This window comes from Enhydra lutris, unplaced genomic scaffold (genome assembly GCF_002288905.1).
Source record: "Enhydra lutris kenyoni isolate GAN:26980312 unplaced genomic scaffold, ASM228890v2 scaffoldscaffold1, whole genome shotgun sequence".
Classification (NCBI taxonomy): domain Eukaryota; kingdom Metazoa; phylum Chordata; class Mammalia; order Carnivora; family Mustelidae; genus Enhydra; species Enhydra lutris.
Genome location: NW_019154085.1, coordinates 54789653 through 54810414, shown reverse-complemented (window position 1 = coordinate 54810414; position 20762 = coordinate 54789653).

The window sequence follows — 20762 nt, the reverse complement described above, 5'->3', positions numbered from 1 at the left end:
ATTAAAATATATTCTCAGAAATGGAATTATTGGGTCAACATTATGACTTGCAGTTCATTTTTCAATGCTTTTTAAAGTTGCACAGCAATATGTGAAATTCAGAAACAGAAAAACAGTATGAAAGTACTTAAAGTGCACATGATGGTCTCCTGTTCTCTGTCCCATGTCTCTACTCACTGGTAATCTTAATCTGATGTCAATCCTTCCATTTTCAATACTTTTACATGTGCATGTGTACATATGGAGATAGAGGGCTTTAATACATACAAAGAATTGTATCATATGTATTATTACACAACTTGCTATACTTTTTTCATAGTATGTTTAGCTATATTTCCTTATATATAGTACATATATTTTTAGTATTTTTTAAAAAAAATTTTAAGTGTAAAGTATCCAAAATCTCTCTGTCCAAATATCTGTGTTAATACATTTATTTTGTGTACACAAACAATATAATAGGATATGTAATACATAATATTAATTGATTAATTAAAATTTCTATAAATTTAAAATGCATAAACAGTCCCTTCCAGTCAACATCCCTATCTTATCCCTCTTATCTAAAGTGTCTCAAAACTTTTCTGTGATTCTTTCCAATTAAAAAGCATCAATGTCATTTCAACTTGTTTTTAATAACTAATTCTCAGCAATGCATTAAGTAAATTTTACTCCATATATCAGCCCAGCTCTTCTTTATCTTACGATTAAGTTACACAATGATAAACCCATCTTAAGTTGAAACTATCCTGGTAAAATGCATTTAGTACACCTAAGCTACTAGACAACATAGCTTAGCCTAGCCTACTTAAAGGTGCTCAGACATTTACAGTAGCCTACAGCTGGGAAAAATCATTTAGCACAAAGCTTATTTTGTAGTAAAGTATTGAATATCTCAAGTGATTTATTGAATACTGCACTGAAAGTGAAATACAGAATGGGTGTGTGGGTGCAGGATGGTATTAAGGATACCTATTGTTCCCCCTCTGTGATCCCGTGGCTGACCAGGTGCTGGGGCTAGGCAGTCCAACATCATAAGAGAGGATCATACCACAGATTGATAGTCTGGGGAAATATAAAATTCAACATTCAAAGTATAGCTTCTACTGAATGCATATTATTTTCACACTATCATATAGTAGCAAAATCAGAATTTGAACCATCATAAATAAGAGACCATCTGTGTTTGTTACATAAAAAATAAATTGTAACTCTGATAAAGATGCTAGTTTTCTAAGGGGTTTATTAGGGAGTTTTTTTTCCTCAATTATGAGATTAGAGTAGGGTTCTAATTATTAATAAGGTCCATTTATTGTGCAGGGAAGCAAGTAACCTAGCTCTCAAGAAAATGACTTGAAGAGAACCCATGAGAGGAAACCTGCCAGTTTATGGAAGGGTTATTCATGCTGAAACCTGCTTGAAAGATTAAACCCATGCAGGATGCCCCTAGTTCTGCCTTCAATTAGATTAAAGGCCATAAAACAGCTTAGAAGTGTGATTTTCACCAGAGTGAATGTAAAGGACAAAGGGCAAAGGGTAATTAGCTCCTGACCTGGAAGAGCTCATAAGAGAAGAAAATTCCAGTGAAACAGCTTTACTTGGACCATTCTGATAGTGTGCATGTGTGAAGCAGTATGTGCTCATCAGTAATAGAAGTCTATTTTTATTAGAATACTACATGGCAGGTCACAAACTCAAATGGCCACATGGGCAGGCGGTCATACAAATGAGTGAAGCTGGTTTGAACTGGTAAATGTAAGAACACATACACCATCTAAAGATGCCACTGATTTTTGTCATTTGGTGTGAGGCCAGGATGTGGGCTGAGGGTTGCTATGTTTTATGGAATCCAGAAATAAGAATATTCATGTGCAATCTTCTGTGATGCAAATTTTGGTAAGCATGTTAATTTAAAAACAATATGTGGGTCAATCAACATGTGTTTGTGTGACAAACCAAGCCCAAAGTCTTCCAAATTGGGTCTCTGGCTAAGCTACCTAGCACAGCTATACAATGTCAAGTCTTTACAGCCAAAGTAGAGTAAAAGGGTCAATTTAAATGACACAGTACTTACTCATTCTTTCCCTCAGCAAGGATTTATTGAGAGAAAGCATATAGTTCACATTCTATAGCAAATGCCAAAATAACAGTGAATTAAACAAGATAAAATACCTTCTATCACTTCTTATAGTCTGAGTGTAAGCAGTCTAAGACTAATATGGTGGCTCTGTCTTCCTCCATAAGTAGCTTCCATATTATAACCAAGATGGCTACTCCAGCTCCTGCCATCAAATTATCACATCAGCATTCCAGGCAATCGGAAGCAAGAAAGAAGAAATGTACAATATTCTCATTCCCTTTGAGGATACCATCTGGAAGTTTTACACACTATTCCCATTCACATCCAGTTGGCTAAAAGTTAGTTACATGGTCATACCTAGCAACCAGAGAGGTTGGAAAATGTAATTTGTGCTTGGCAACCATGTGTCCATCTAACGTTTGATGGATCTATTTTGAAAGGAAAAAGAAACTGGCATTCTCTATCACCACAACCCTACTGTACTAGATGGTGTTATATTAAGGTAAGTTCCAATAAAAATATTTTAGTGTAAATGTGTATTTCATGCTCATAAGTAGTTTCAAATCTAGTAAAGCTTATATTCTTGAAGAAGAACATTATCCAAGAAAAGGAATAGTGTGATCAAAGAAATAAGGACTGAGAATTATGGTGCTGTGTATGATATTAGAATTTTAGCTGAGAACTTGTTGGCCTTCTCAACACAATGACAATCACTGTGGGCAAGAGAACATGTGTGGAGAAGATATAGCTATCAAAGCTGGGCTCTGATCCTGGAACTTTACTAATTCCAGAGAATAATGCCAGACTGAGAAGTTGTGCCTTCATTCTGAGTGAGTCAGCCACTTCATGGATAAGGGACAGCCTGAGGAAGTTTTCTCTGTCCATAAAAATAGTGCCTAGTCTCCTCTGGAATCACCCAACTGAATCACCATATTAGGAAATAAAGTTCAAAAAACCAAACCAAACCAAACCCCACATCATAGTGATGAGGGAACAGAAGGCTAGCAGAGGACAAAGCAGAAGTTGGCACCCTGAAACCTCCGTCCACTCCCCCAACACCCCCCTCCTGTATGGGACCTATGTGACATTTTTCCAGGAATCTTCCAACTATCTTCATGTTAATTCTGTTACCATAGGAAAGTTCTTTTGAAACCTCCCTTTTTCCTAACCTGTCCCTCCCAACTTGTAGGTGTATAATGGGCCACTCCTCATGACTCTGGGGCAGCTCTTTCTGCTCATGGGTCCTGTCCCTGTGCTTTAATAAAATCACCCTTTTGCACCAGAGACATCTTGAGAATTCTGTCTTGGTCTTCGGCTCCGGACCTCACTTACATTCTAAAACGTCATCAATAGCACCAAATTAACTGGAGTATCTGGTACATTAAGAAAGGTTTGATGATAGGGGTGCCTGGGTGGCTCAGTGGGTTAAGCCTCTGCCTTCAGCTCAGGTCATGATCCCAGGGTCCTGGGATCGAGCCCTGCATCTGACTCTCTGCTCAGCAGGGAGCCTGCCTCCCCCTCTCTTTCTGCCTGCCTCTCTGCCTACTTGTGATCTCTGTCTGTCAAATGAATAAATAAAATCTTTAAAAAAAAAAAAGGTTTGATGATAAAGAACAGACATGGGAACCAATATCCCAGCTTAACAAAGTCTCAAAACATTTCCAGATACACTGCTCTAGCTAATTTAGGAAAGCATAAGTTTCCAGCAGAGTGACTCAGCCTCACTATTTAGCTCAGGAACATCCATTGTGATACAGTCCATTGCTGAGCCACCAAGGCCAATTCTAACCCACTGAAGACAATTACATAGAAAGTCTTGGAGCTCTTCATATTTTTCTCTCACACACAGATACTTAATCCCAGCCTGTTTTCCCTTGATCCATCTAAGCATTCTTGACTCTCAGATCTTGACTTCAATCTTCAAAAGCTTGTTTTCCTTTATTTCCTCTTATTATTCAACTTTCTTCCTTTTCATTGCATTTTAAAAATAGGGTTTCTCAAACAGAGCTGTGACCTCTCTATTTGCAATCCTGCTCCCAAATCTTTCAAGAGCTCTAAGAGCAGCTCCTGTTTTGACTTTGGACTTCAAAATCCAATCCTTACCCTGAACATTCTACCAGAGAGCTCCATCTTTCTTGAACTCCACATTCATCTTACTGGTACCAGGGGGAGTCTCACTGAAACTGAGATTATGCAAGCTCTGTAATAGTAGTAACATGAGGTATCAAAGACAGCTTGAATTAACATGATGATAGTGGAACCAAAAAGAAGGGAGAAATGTGACGGACACTAATTACAGGTAAAATCAATTGACCCGGTGACTGGCTGATTATGGAAAATAGGTTGAAGAAAAATCCAAAAATGGCACTGGAATTTCCAGTGTGGTAGCTGAGAGAATGGTGGTTCATTAATAGAGATAAGAATTCAGGAAGGCAAAGTAAGAAAGAAAGACAGAGACAGAGAGAGAAAGAATGAATATAGAAAGAAAGAGAGAGAGAGAGAGAGAGAGAGAAAGAACGAATTAAGGAAAGCAACTGGTGGTGAGGCTGTGGCATTTAGTTTGTGATATGAAACATTGTATACTGTTTAAATGTGTAATAAGTATGTCTTTCTATTATAACTTTATGTGTACTGTTAGCATCTCTAAAAATATGCTACTAAATTTCTATTAAGAAAAGAAGAAAACAAATATTATCATGAGATTTTTCTTTCACAAATGGTTCTTAATAAATATTCTGGTTTAAATAATTGTAGTGTTAAGTTGAAGAAAAATCAAGTCTTAGATAGGGAAAGATATTATTCAAAAGAATTATTACAACAGGGGAAAGGGACAGTTGTGATAGGGGAAGTGGGACTATTAATTGCCATCTGGAGAATGCTCCCATCATTACATCTGCGAGTGTCTCAAAGGTCAGGGAACAAATGGCTTTTTTTTCATAGGGTGGAGTAAAGAAGGCCAGAAAGAACCTGGTATTAAGGAGTGCAATGAACCGGGAGCATAAATAGCTAGCTGATCATGGAATGTTTTTCCTAGAGGTCAGCTGGTTCTCTGGAGGGTCTGCTTAGGGGAGTCTGTTGCACTGTTCCAGTGCTCCATGGTGGGTCAAAGTTCAGGGGCCTGAGGAGAAAAGAGAAGCTTGACTAAGGTATGGCCAAATAAAGTTAGTAGGCTGTCCAAGTGTGTCAGTAGAAATAAACAAATTAAAATAGAAAATAGAAATTTGGAGGGTCTCTATCTGGCCTTGTCATAGGTTATCTTAGGGGGCCATTCTTGAGTCTTATCTAAGCCCTGTGAGGAAGGGTGGTTCTTTACAGTGAGCCATTTCCTAGGACAAATAGGGTATGGGTGATTTCTTGACCATCACTGTCTAACTTTATCAGTGGCATTTCAACCTGACTATACTTTTCAACAAGGAGTAGCTAATTTAAAGTTTTTAAAATATATTTCAAGTCAATACTTAATTCTGGAGAAACTATAAAATGTTAGTTTAGCCTGTTTAAGTAATAGGAAGGCCAAAATGAAAAGACTTTATTAGATCACTGTGATGAAAGAAAATCTGACCCGCATCTGTTTTCTCCTTAAATTTATATTGCCCATCAATTTATTAATTGTTGGCTTTCCTCCTCCTCATCTTTCTCTTTTATTGAGCTTCTTTGGAAAACACTCTGACTCTTCCCTCCTCAGGTATATGCATTTTCTACTGTAGTCCCAAAGAAGCCATTTAATAATGCCAAGAGGACCATTTTCAATGGAATGTTATTGTGATTTACTAGGTCTGGGAACATATTTTTTAGGGGGAGGAAGGGGAGTTTCTCTTGTACATCACACAGAAGTTGGCCCATGCACTCAATAAAAGCTCATTATGGAAAGATTATAAACGTATAACAATACATTTTAAGTGAGATGCAATGATCCATAAAATTGGTGTGGCTAATTAGCAGATCAAATCTCTGTAAGAACTGGGTGTCTTTAATATCCTGCAGTTGCTTAATTGTATAGGTATTTTACTATCCACAAATGTTTAGTAAAATTAAATAATAGTATAAATGTTCAGTGGGATTAAAGCAAGTGTGAAATGAAACCAAACAAAATGAGTTTATTTTGTTAATAGAATAAAGAGAATCCCAGTGTTAATATAACATTGCACAAAATCTAGAGCAAACATCCTCTGAATCCCAGCCTCATTTCACATGTAATTAACCTTTCTCAATCAAGCTAAGCATCCCTCACACCTCCTCAACTGCCGTGCATCAACGTCTCTTCTTCCATGTGAATAAAAGGCAGGCACGAATTTAGACGAGTAATACTGCCTCACACTATGCTTTTCAGAGCGTCATCCCAAGAGTATTTTCAATACTGATCGTTTTCCTCAGTTCAAAAGTGTATTTTACAAATCTTATTTCTTGCAGAAGTAGGAGACTCTTGATGCTAATGGACAAGACGTTTTAATAATAAAATCTTCTCAACTATTGTTCACAACTGAGGTAGACATGTATATGTTTTGGATCCTCTAACAACCTCTGGCTGATTTCTGGTGAACACTGACAATCTGGGAGCAAGAATCCCTCCTTTGGGTGGATCCCATCCTCTTTCTACAGGGATGGAACATAGAACCTAAGCTTGGATTACTCAACATGGACAATTCCCTGGCCTCAGTGATTGGTGAGCAGGTAGACTCAAGAGCCCAGTTGCTCTAATCAGGGAGATTATAACGGCAAGTGTGAGAGCTGCTGGGAAAAGAATATCTCTTTTTCTTGGACTTGAATCTGAGTGTATGTGAGCTGTGACTGCTGTAGCCATTCTGCTACTACACAGATCTGAAAACAATGCCAACAAATGGAGGCAAATTCAGCCAAAAGCCAGGAGAAATCACATCCTTATGATGTTGTTTGAGCCTATAGGTAGCTTAAAAATTCCTTACTCCTAGGGTGCCTCAGTGGCTTAGTTGTTAAGTGTCTGCCTTTGGCTCAGGTCCTGATCCTGACTGAGGTCCTGGGATCAAGCCCTGCATTGGGCACCGTATTGGGCTCTGCTTTATCCTCTCCCTCTTCCTCCTGCTTCCCCTGCTTATGTTCTCTCTCTCTCTCAAATAAATAAATAAACCCTTTTCTAAAAGAAGTTCCTGACTTCAGTTTAACCCCAAGACTTCCCAGTTACATAAGTCAATACATCTTTTTCTTTTAGATAGTATTTTCTGTCAAAATCCAAAGTTCAAAGTTAGACATGAGGCCAATGTAGTAATAGCAACATATTTAAGGTCATGACTGAAGAATCGTACAGACTTGGATTCTAATTCCAGTATAGCCACTAAGTTCCTGAATTTCCTCTGCCAAAAAAGTTTGAACACAGGACAAAGTTCCTTCCAGTGATGAAAATGGTCCATAAACATTTTGTTGTTAAGCATTAAATGAATTGTACAATCAATTATATACAAAAGATGTTAATAATAAGTGGTAGTTTCTATTTTTATAACATTGATTTTACAGAGATTTTATAAAAGTTGAACCCTATGTAAGTGGTTTTGTTATAACCATACTGTACTTTAGTCTATATACTGATGGTTTACTATATCCTGAAGTTTCTCTAGTTCCAGGAATGTGTTTAGCTCTACAACTCAGAGACTTGTGGGGAGAGTTAGGTGGAAGAAGCAAAATTCTGTTCTGAAAATAAAGTCCTGTGCTTCTAACTGGCATCTGTTTTTATTAGTATTGCTTTGGTGCTTAGAGATGAAGTAAAGTGACATGCAGTAAAATCACTCACCACTGGGTAAATCAAAGGGATTTTGCAGAAAGGTTGTACAAAAAGATAGACATGAATGTTTCTCCACATTGTCCAATGAGGTGATGCTTTTAGGCACATTTCTACTCTCCTCGTAATATTAAATAGTAAACTAAAATTAGAGCTTAAAAAGGGTAGCACTGAGGTATATATCTCTAAGAATCAGAAAAGGAACAAAAACATAAAGCCACAGGACTTCTGGGCTACGGACATAGAAGCAAGCAAAATTAGTCACTGTTTGGCACTTGTGGTTCAAAGGAAACTAAGAGTATTCCCCACAAAATGAAGACCAAGAGTCAGACTCTATGAAGTCAGTAGCTATTGCAAAATTCCACGGGGACTCTATTGTAGGAAGGTTGGCCTTGAGAAATGAGAGAACAAAGAGGGTGCCTTGACCAGAAATTGAACAAAGTAGTTCACGAGACTGGTGTGTTGTATACTATCTTCTACACCACAATAGAACAGAAGCTTTACTTGTTTGTTTGGTACTAGGGCATAGAGGCCAGGTGAGAAAACTCCAAAGAACAGTCACTAGTAAGATAGATGTGAACTGAGAAAGAGAAGGGAAAAAAATAAACCAAAAATATTCTTTTCACAATAGCCTACAATAGTCATAATATAAGTTGATCCTAAATGAATTTGACATTATGTAGCACTCTGAAAAAGAATTTGAAATAGAGTTGAGTGTGTTCAAAAAATAGTTATAACTTTCATTTTAATAAATCAAAAATTATAAAACAAAAGCAGGTGTTCATAAAACCAAATCAGGTGGATAAGAAAAAGAATAAATTTGAGAACTTGGAATTGATACAAATAGTTATTAAATTCTTAACTTGTCACAATAGACATTATGAACTTTATACTCGATGCAATTAAAAAATAAAGGCACTGAAATATTACACTGAGATATTTATCTGAATCATAACACAGATAAAGGTAAAAATAAGAAAGAGCAGTTTTAAAAGCACACCAAAAGCTCCAATGTAAGTTCAATGTTTATTCCAAAATAAATTGTTGAAAATTTTAAAGAAGCAAAATTGGAAAAAATAATAGCTATAAGTTTTCACAATTGAAAAAACTAATCCTAAGACTTTTCAAATCCTCAGTAGGATGAATGAAAAAAAAAAATCATACCCAGTCACATTTGGGTGATACTTCATTATTAAAGATCAAGGGGAAAAATTTTTAATTTTAGAAAATATGTATTATTTAGAAGAAATGGAAATCTCAGTAACAAGTAATACAGTAATATCTTTCGAAAGCTAAGGAAAAAATGTCAACCTACAATTGGATATAAATCTGAATGTTATTAAAATGATGAAGAAATAAACATGATTATAGACATTCAGAGAATTAATTCCTTACATACTTTTACTGAAAGAACTAATATAATTACTCACTTAGGAAAAATAAGGTAACCCCAAAGGGAAAGGGTGAAAAAAATAAAATGTTAAACACACAATTTGATTAAAACTATTAATAAATTTAAAACAAATTGTACTTTTATGTCAAAATAAAAATAAAAAGTCTAAATACTGATAAGATTGGGTGGGATTTCCTACTGATAACAAATGTGCTAAATTATTTGTCATGCTTGGGAAACTAGAATAATGAATAACTTTAGACTGTTATTAAGAAAAATGTAATTTCATAGACATGTATTTTTCAAAAATTAATAGAATAATTAAAATAATTAAAAATGTAAAGTGTGTGTGGGAGAAAAATTAAAATGTAAAATGTTGTAAATGATTGAAGTTAAGTTCTTATCAACTTAAATAGATTGCTATTACTATAAAATATTTTTATAAGCCCATGTTAGCCACAAAGAAAATGCCTACAGAAGATGCACCAAAAATAAAAGGGGGGGGGCGTCATGGGTGGCTCAGGCATTAACCATCCACCTTCAACTCAGGTCATGATCCCAGGGTCCTGGGATCAAGCCCCGAAATGGGCTCCCTGCTCAGCAGGAAGCCTGCTTCTCCCTCTCTCTCTCCCACTTCCCCCTGCTTGTGTTCCATCTCTCACTGTGTCTCTCTCTATCAAATGAATAAATAAAATCTCAAAAAATAAGAAAAGAAAAAAAAAGAAAAGAAGGAAGGGAATCAAAAGATGAAAAAACTTAAACAAGGGAGCCCAAGGCCTGTATACTGAAAATTATAATATACTGCTGACAGGAATTAAAGACACAAACAAATGGAAGGACATCCCATGTTCATTGCTCAAAAGACTTCATATTTTTAATATATGCATATAACCCAAAGTGATCTACAGATTCAATGCAGTCTTTATCAAAATCCAAATGAAAGTTTTCATGAAAGGAGAAAAGCTAACTTAACAGTTACACAAAGAACCCCAAATAGCCAAAACGGTCTTAATAAAGAACAAAGCTGGAGGTTTCATACTTCCCAACTTAAAAAAAAAAAAAATTACAAAGCTATAATAATATGACAGGCCTAAAACAGATATATTGTACATCAATAAAGCAGAACGGAGAGCCAGATATAAACTTATGCAAATATGGCCATGCTGTTAATATAAAATATACTTAATAATTCATCCAAGAACAATATTTTTAAAAATCTCCATGTTGGGGGGCTCCTGGAGGGCTCAGTCAGTTAAGCGAAGAACTCTTGTTTTCAGCCCAGATCATAATCTCAGGATCATGGGACTGAGGCCCACGTGGGCCCCACATTTGGTATGGAGTCTGCTCCTCTCCTTCTGCTCCTCCTCCTCTCATAAGTAAATAAATAAACAAACAAATAAATAATTAAAACCTTTAAAAAAAATCCATATTGGTACACACTTTTGAAAATGTGGCAAGAAACAAAATTTAATAAACATTAGAAATACTTAATAAAATAGTGATGACTAAATAAACCAAACTGAGAATTTTGTTAAATCTAGTGGACTTTAACGGAATGTACTTTGAATCCTACTCTCCGAAGTGTCCATTATAATGATAGCAGAGGAGTAAAGAGGTGAAGAAAAGAGAAGGGGCAATCATAGCAGAAAAGAGATATCAACCAATATTAACGTCTGGGAAACAGATGCACTAGTGGTAATTAAATTGACAGTGTATTGAGTCTTATTTGTGTCTCAGTACCCCAGAAAGTCTCAGGAATTACAGTTTCCTGGCATTGCCATATGGGATAATATAAGACTGAAAACATGAGGATTGTCTGGAAGGCTGGGTAAAATCAGGAAGGAACTGAGATTCCTTCCTGCTTGTGTATAATTAGAGATTTAAATAAAGAAGCCTGAACCAGGACCAGGGACTTTGGGTACCATAGAGTGGGGAAAGGTGAAGCAGGGGAGAGGCCATATGGAACTCCATGGATTCTAGTGAGAGGCCCTGTTCCCCAAGTTTGCCTCCAAGAACTCTGCCAGTTTTCCTGTGTGGGAGACTGAGCCAAGAAAAAAGATTTCACCCATTCCCAACAAAATGGTTGTCTCACTCAATCATTCTCCAGTGAAGCTCAGGAAATTTTAGAACTTCTAATCAACCATTAAGTGCTTTGCTCTTAAATATTAATTAACCTCCAAAGATGCCCAGACATTTGCCACAAACCTATAACATAAAAACCAAACAAACCAAAAAGCAACTCGGAGAAAACAGGAAGCTGAAAATATATATAAATATGTAAACAGAGAATATTTTAAAAATTTTAAAAATGTATGAAGTATACAGTTATGAGCTGTAGAAAGACTTAAAAATCCATGAAAGAAGATTTTACATAAAGTGACATTCAGAAAACAACATCAAAAAATACCTTCGAAATTTAAAATAATGGGCAATGTTTTGAAGGAAAGAGAAAAGTTGGGAGAGAAGTGGAAAAGATTTCCCCAAAACTGAACTAAAATGACAGATTCAAAATATGAGAGAAAATCACATGGTTGTTTTAGGAGGTTCTATTTGTAGATAGTGGGTGTTCCAGGAGGTAAAGATAAATAAAATGGAAGAGAACTGCAGTTATCAGAGAAATAATAAAATGAAAATTTCCAGGACTGAAGGCCATGAATTTCAGTACTAAAAAGTCTAATGATGTCTTAACACGAGAAAGGGGAAAAGACCACCTCAGAACATAACATCAAAAAATTTCAAATTTCAAAATGCTAGAAGCTAATTAAAGGTACCAGAAGCTTCCAAAGTAGGTAAACAGGCCAGAAACAAAAATCAAAAATTGAAATTGTACCATTCAACAGTCTCACTTGAGGTTGGAAGGCTGTGGAAAATGCTTTTAAAATTCTGAGGTAAAAATGATGTGCTGAAGTCTAAACCTAGCCAAACTGAAAATTAATTTTAGGGATTAATTATACTAAATATATTTTCACATATTCAGGTTCTCAAAAACTTACCTGCCATGTACCCTTTCTAAGGAAATTATTTGAGAATGTGTTTCATTAAAAGTGAGGCAATAAGCCAAAATGAATTAAAACCTAGGCCTCTAAAGAAGGCAGACCACACTGGGAGGTGGCAGGGATGATAGAAGATCCTCAGAGGACAGAGGTGACACAGACTAGAGAGCAACTAGTCCAGATGGAGTGGGAGGACTCCCAGGGAGTCAACGAGGAAAAGAAATTTGTGCCACCTGATGCGCATGTCTATTGAGAGTCTGAGGGTACATTAGTGCAAAGTACACTGAAAAGCAAACAAACAAACAAAATAACCAAGAAATGATTAACTCCAGGGAATATAAATGTTGCACTCATAAGTAATTTATAGTCCATAACGTGGTTCAGCTGTGAATATGTTTACACAGAGTCATGTAAACATCGAAATTCTGGATTAAACCAAGATCATGATACAACTGTATTTGTACATGGAGTACGGGGCAGGAGTTGAAAGGAATAGCAAGAAGGCAGACAGGTGGGGAGGTGGAGCATGTAAGTGAACTGAATCTTCCTCGTACTTACTCGCACAGTAAGTAGTTCTCTTCACCTCAGCATAGCATATCATTCTGCTTACATGAATTCTGCTTACAGTTTTATCCTCATGGGCAGAAGCAGCCTTACTGTAGGGGCACTCAGAGACACACCACCAGTCAGCTAGCACCTCCTCCTCAGAGATCTGAGTCCCAGCCCTGTGGGGCCCCTCTTCCAAATTTCTAATAACCTTAACCTCTCTCTGTTGTTCCCATAGCCCTAGAGGTGGCAGCTGCTTCATTTAATCACTACCTCTTTGTTAACTTAGTTTTCCCTTTCGCCTCTACAGTTACCTAGCTAAAAATTCTTTACATCTGACTAACAATTCTTTGTATTAAATTCTCTGTGGTGAAAAAATTGGTGCAATTTCTGTCTCCTGAATAGACCCAACTGGTAAAGTGTCTAAAAAGTAATGAATAGCAGCACACATCTATTGAATAGGAATATAGAAATAAGTAACAGTTGAAACCGCCAGAAGAGTTGTTGGTGATTGCTACTGGAGGTTTTGTTTGTTTTGTGGTTTGGAGCAGAAGACTTATTTCAAAAGAGATCTCACACGAAAATTCTATATTGAAAAAATAGAAGAGGAATTTCTCTGGTGAAAGGTTGAATCTGATTGTTAACCATAGTTTTCAAACTAAGGCCTCTCCTTGGAAACCTATGGAGAAATCTGTGGAGAAACCTTTGGAGAACCTATAGAGAAAAGCCAGAAAACATTTATAATATGGGTCATGACATAAGGAGTATCAGTCCCAAAGTTTCATTCTTTCACTTAGCGGTATAAAATCCTAGGTGTGTGACTTATTAAACATTAGTTTCTCTATTGTTTGTTGATAACAAAATCTATTGGTGTCCCCAAGTGATTATGACATTAAAGTAGGATGAAGTATCCCATTCATATTTAAATGGTAGAAAGAAGTAAGAATTCAGAAAAAGCAGCCACTGGGACAGGAGGTAACAGTGAAGGTGGTCCTTGCACACTGGAGAGGTGGGAAAGGAATTAGCGTATAGTCACTTAGTAATGGAGTCATAAAATCGGAATCTTTAAACAACCAAATATTCAGGTAAGTCCACCATTTTACAACAGTTAAGACCTGTGAGAATAATTGTTGGCAGAACTCAAACATCGGTCTTGTCACCTGAGGATAGTTTAGACATACAGTAATTGCATCTTGTTTCCCAGTGTTTGTCTTAGCTTTCTTGTGTCCCACTGATCCATTGATTCTGCTCCACAGGCTCCTGACTTCAGTCTTCAGAGCAGAACATGCTGGGATAAGGGCTTTGTTTCCTCAACTCTACCAATAGAGTGATGTTGTCCTGGAAAGTCAGATTTCTAGGTACTTCAAGTTTCCTGTGGCAGTGGTTAATTATCCAAAGGAAACTTTTATATTTCTAGGAGAATTACCTCCAAGCCCTAGAGTCCCTGCAAGGCTCTTGTGAATCAGACTTGAAAATAAGCTTTGTCAAACAGCAGGGTCTGTCTGAATGTAGGTCAAAAATAGAAAACCTTTCAAAAGATCAGCAGCAACTGGTAAAAGACAAGACAGTATCAAAATTACTCTCAATCCCTTTCCTTCCCCTTAAAACTCATTAGGAATACCATTGTTGCTGAAATCTACTGGATTTTTAACAGCGTGTATGGCTCAAAAAATATATCTTTCATTCCAGTTTCCCAACCATCAGAGAAAAACTGTAAGCACTGTATCCCCAAATTTATCAGAGACCATAAGAAAAATGTAGAGTAGAATAAAGAAACCTGTCTTTGTTTTATATGCTTATGTCATATTAGAAACAAATTGATAGGCACAGGCTTCTTTTAAAGTAATGAACGTTAAGTTTCAAAGAAGTTTTGAAATAGACCTTAACATAAAAATCAGGTAACCACATTTGCAGGAGTAGTATATGTGATTCAGTAATAATTTGTAGGTTCTTAAAGTTTCTTCTTGATTTGTGGTGTTCTCCCAAACACAGAATCTTTTAAAAGTCATAAGTAAAAGATTTTTAAATTGCAAGAGTCTATTCATATTTTCACCTTCTCAGTCCAACTCATTTTAACCTTTCAGTTTAGCTAAGCAATGGGAGTGGTATTTTTTTCTAAATGAGAACAAGCATTTTTAGCTCTTTTACTCATACCTTAAACAAAGCTAGTGTTCAGCAGCTAATTAATATTAGTTTCTAGGTAGCTTCTCATTATTTCCAAATCTTCACAATAATCCTGTGAGATGGTATGATTAACCTTTGAATATAGAAGTTCAGCTTCAGAAGATTTAACCTCCATGAGCAAAAGGAGGACCTGGAACTCAACTCAAGGCAGAATCCATGTTCTTTCTCCAATGTCAAGATGCCTTCTTTGGGGGCACCTGGGAGGCTCAGTTGGTTAAGGGCCCAACTCTTGGTTTCGGCTCAGGTCATGATCTCAGGGTCAGATTCTCAGCGTCGTGACATCAAGCCCTCTCCCCCCACCTCCCCATCTCCCACTTCCCACAGTCTCCTTGCTCTGTAGGGAGTCTGCTCAAGATTCTCTTGCTCTCCCTCTGACCCTCTCTTGCTCCCTCTTGCTCTCTCTCTCTCTCAAATAAATCAGTCAGTCTTAAAAAAAAAAAAAAAGCCTTCTTTCATAAGGAAAACACAGGTTTATATACACACAGCATAGTTGATAATGTCCAATGATAGGAAACAGTGAATCATTTTGTAGAAGAAGACAGTTCAGAGTTCATGTAATCTATTTAGAAGAGACTTCTATGGCCAGTGAAAACCAAAAGGAAGGAAAACTGATATCTGAGAAATGGAAGTTCAGACTACCCCACAGGGAAGGTGAAATGACTTCTTTGGGGGAAGAAATAGAAATTCGTTGGTCTTTTCCTTACAAAAATTTCCTTTGTCGTGGAATGAATAGTCACATGACAATTGTTACAGGTGTTACAATATGTTTTGGGTACAAAGTAAAAGCTAAATTCCCAGTGTTCTTTTTAGGCATATATGTACCTTGTCGATGAGAGCATATATTGGTATAAATTTCCAAAAATAAATTGATTCAGATTTTGTGCCATTTCTTGTACTTTTAATGTGAAATTTCACTTCCAGAAATTTTTCCTGAGGAAAAGATTAGAAATATGGACAAAGGATACATATAATTGTGCTTACTGAAGCATTATTTTTAATACAAAAAATTGGAATCTTAAAAAAAAATTTAGGGGCCCCTGGGTGGCTCAGTGGGTTAGCCTCTGCCTTCGGCTCGGGTCATGATCCCAGGGTCCTGGGATCAAGCCCCGCATTGGGCTCTCTGCTCAGCGGGGAGCCTGCTTCCTCCTCTCTCTGCCTGCCTCTCTACCTATTTGTGATCTCTCTGTCTGTAAATAAATAAATAAAATCTTAAAAAAAATGGAAACAATTCAAATGTCCAACTGCAGAGAAGTGTTGAAATGTATTATGATACATGCATAAATTGGAATAGTATGAAACAAACACAAAACATTTGAAGAATTCTTTATAGCTTGGCGGTATGTTTATAATATAACAAACTGAGAAGAGCATGTTAGAAGCAATGCACAGAGTATGATCTCAATTTGAGGGGGGAAGCAGTTTATTTCCAAAAAGAAAAAAGGATTGGGAGCAAAATACCAAAATATTAATAACAATTATCTTAGAACAGTGAGATTATGAAAGATTTTTATTTTCTTCTTTACACTTTTCCTATTTTCCAAATTTCAACAATATATATATGACTTTCCTAATCAGAATATAAACAATATTTATTTAAGAAACACTTTTGAAAGTTTCAATCAACATTGTTTTAGACTTGGCACTCAAAAATTTTTTTCATTTGCTCTTATAGATATCCTTGCCTATTCATCATTATGAATATTACTTGTTCAGATTAATTCAGCGTTTACAATCACCTAACAAACATTTGGCAACAAAATGCAACCTAATAAATGCGTATCTTGTTAAGGTGATGAATCTTATTTTTATTTAAATTTAGATCTGATTTTAGGAAGCCAATGTTAATTCAGCAACCACTAAGCCTCTTTTAATTTTAATTCTTTTAAATTTATCATTGGTTTGTTTTAATCATTTTCAATGACACATAGATGATCTTTTCTCTCTTATTCTTGGACCTATTGCTTTTTTTTTGGACCTATTGCTTTTTAAAAACATAAATTTAAGCATGTATACCTTTGTGTTGAAGACTTTAATTCAGGAGTTTATACTTGCCTAGTACTTTTTTTTCAAGATAATTATTTTGCCTTTTAGAGTCTACATTTGCTTTAGAATGTCCAATTGAAATAACTTTTTATATAATAATGATTTGAAGTTCTCTTTAATAAATAGATGGGTTTGCAATTGGTGAAAAAATAACTTTCATATATGCATGGCTTATAGGTCTCACACATTAATAGGATTTGACTATAAAAGCAGTAAAGGTAATATTAACATCAGGACCTCAATACCTATACTCTCCTACCTGTTTCACTGCATTCTCTTTATTCATTGTTTCCAGAAGTCCCAATCCAAGTTAGTGACATAGGAAGACCCTGAATTCACCTCCCCCACCAAACACACAACATAACACCTATTTATAGAACAATAGGAAGATCCAGGAGTAGCAGTTATTTACCTGAGCTCAGGTTATCCTATTCTGGCCTCCTCTTCATGCCCTATTACAACTTCTATCTTAAGAATGCTAGAGAGGCATTTTTGAACTGCTGAATAGAGTTAAAGAATGAGCTGGAGAAAGGAGAAATATTTCTTCATTATCCTCAAAATATGCCAATACCATTATTTTTTATGAGTATAAGGCTAAAAAGATATTAATACAGAGGTATCTAAAACTGTAGAGAAGAAAACAAAGTGTTTCCATTATTCCTATCATACATACTTTTTCAGATATTTTTAAAATACATGTGTTGAATTTATCTTTACAAAAATGGAAATAGAGTACATTTGCTTTATATACTTAGTAGTAAAAAGCAAATACCTTTCTCTCTCAAAAACTAGTTATATCATTATTTTAATGGCCATGGAGAGTATTCCATTGATCAATTCTCTTCATTTATTTCATGAATTTTGCATTTTTAAAAAAATTTTTAGACACACTTTGACATATTTGTTAGTTTTTTTCCCCTTAAGCTAAATTCGTAGATTTAATTTCTGGATCAAAGGAGATGCATAATTCTGTCTTTTGTTAAATATTTCAATTAAAAATTCAAAGAACTTCAAAAGGGCTTGGGTAATAAAACACGTGCTCAAAGAATACATATAAACTTTTTTCCTATCTCAGTTATTTACCGTTCTAATTTGCCACCAACATATTTGTGGGTTTTTTTTAATCGTTTTAACCTTATAATATGTCACAGTAATTAGCAAATCCTCCATTATCAGTTTTCCTGGCAATTTTCAGTTTACCTTTTTTTTAGAATGATTTTTGTCAAGTTACCCCCTAAACCATAAATGTTAGATTGAAAACATATTTTTTAAGGTAATTTGTTTGTTCATTTACTGCCCAAGAGTGCTTTTGCTTTATCCAGTTTACCACCTTAATTACCTGATTTTCTAAATAGGCCATCACATGAATAATAAATCACAGCACAGCAATCATATTTTTAATGTTTATATCTCTAATATTATTGCTTTGGACAATTACATTAGGAACAGTTCTAAGGTTGAGGTTAAAGAGTGGTGTTAATTGTGTATCTTCCTCCTGATTCTATTATGTTTTAAGGATAATGCTGGTTTTTAAATTGAGACGATTGAGATTTTTATTTATTATTTCGTTCTTGTTTTAATGTGGTTTTGTTTTTTTTTAAATCAATAATGGTTGTATTTTCATCCATTATGTTTCTGCTATCTGTATAGTGAACAATAAATATTTTTCCTATAGACCCCTTAACATGATGAATTATGGATTTCTTAACATTGATTCATCCTATCATCCTTAGAGTAAATCTTATGTATCCATTTGACGCTGTATTGGTAAATTTATTTGTAAATATTTATATTTTTGCTAACATTCATAAGTGAGAATGGTCTGCATTGACATTTTTACCTGTTAAATTTCTCAGATTAAATTCTGAATTAAACTGATTCCATAAGATAACTTGAGAAACGTTTGTTTTTCAGTACATGTGCAGGAAACTGTTTAGAAATCCAGTAACTGGGATGCCTGGGTGGCTCAGGTCATGATTCCAGGGTGGTGGAATCGAGTCCTACATCAGGCTCCTTTCTCAGCTGAAGCGTGCTTCTCCCTCTGTCTGCTCCGCCTGCTGCTTCCCCTGCTTGCGCGCTCTCTCTCTCTGACAAGTAAGTAAATAAACTCTTTAAAAAAATTTAAAAAAAAAATCCAGTAACTAACCTATTCTTCAGTGTAGGATAGACATTATATTTAAACTTTCTCGGTAAAATTCCTTCCTTGAGGGTTGTTCTTTTATAACTTAATTCTAACTGGTTAAATTTCTTTTCAGCTCTAATGTAATTGTTTAAAATTAACTGTCAGTTATACTAATACATATATTCTTTTTTTTAAGATTTTTTAAAAAAATTTATTTATTTGACAGACAAGAGGCAGAGAGGCAGGCAGAGAGAGAGGAGGAAGCAGGCTCCCTGCTTAGCAGAGAGCCCGATGTGGGGCTCGATCCCAGGGCCCAAGGACCATGACCTGAGCTGAAGACAGAGGCTTTAACCCACTGAGCCACCCAGGTGCCCCACACACATATTCTTAAAAACTCTTCATTTACGATTTCCAAATTTGTTATGAAATTCTGTATAATATTCATTTATAAATATTAGATCTTCTGAACACCAGTGCTTATATATATATTTTTCTAACTTGTAACATAATAAATTTATAAGGGTGTTCCAGTTGGTTTAGTGTCTGTCTTTAGCTCAGGTCATGATCCCAGAGTCCTGGGATGGAGTCCTATGTTGGGTTACCTGATCAGCAGGAAGTCTGCTTCTCCCTTTCCCTCCCCCAGCTTGTTCTCTCCTCTCTCTTTCTCTCTCACTCACTCCCTCTCTCAAGTAAATAAATCAAAATCTAAAAAAAAAAAATTACAGTTTTTCACTTCCACTAACGATTCTTATATTTACCACTTTTTAAAATCTCATCAGAGATTCAACCTCAACTATATCAACTAAGTTTTTTTTCTAATTTACTAATCTTTAAATCTCTCTATGTTTAATTTTTTACTGCAGTTTAAGGGTATTGTGTTCTTTGCAAGGCCTTTACACTAAATATTTAGAAATATTATTATGTATACTATGAATTATATATACTAGCATATGTTACATAATAATATAATATATAATGCATATTATCTGTATATGATTACATAATTACAATCATTATATATCTGTTTGTAATTGCATTATGTTTTATGTTGTGAATTTTCATGGGACTTTGGATTTGAACACCTTCTATAAATTATGATGCAGCTTTTTCAATGATACAAATTTCTAAATGATATGTTATATTGGCTTTAACATCCTTTGAATCCTTTAAGTATTATTTTTAAAGTATTTTAAATTTCTAAACAATTACTTTTTTCTTGCTTTGTTATTATATTTTAGTTTTATGTGTGAATGTTGAACTTTGCTTTTTCCTTTAAAAAATTAAGATCTAGTAGTTTATCAATTTTAAAAAAATATTTCCCATGGGTATTTGGAAAGATAGTATATATTTTATTTTTCAGATATAACGTTCAGATATAGCTATTGATATAGCTAATCAATAAATTGTATTACATTATTAAAATCGCATGTGTGTGTATATATATATATATATATATATATATATATATATATACGCACGCACATATACACATTGATCTTTCAAAAATGAATCCAACATTTTGAAGTTTCTACTACTATAGAATTTCTGTAATGTGTTTCCACAGGTGTATCTTTTTTTTCCCCTTTATATATGTTAATGAATTGGTAACCGACTACACTGGATAAAGATTACTTGGACCAAAATCTTTTTAC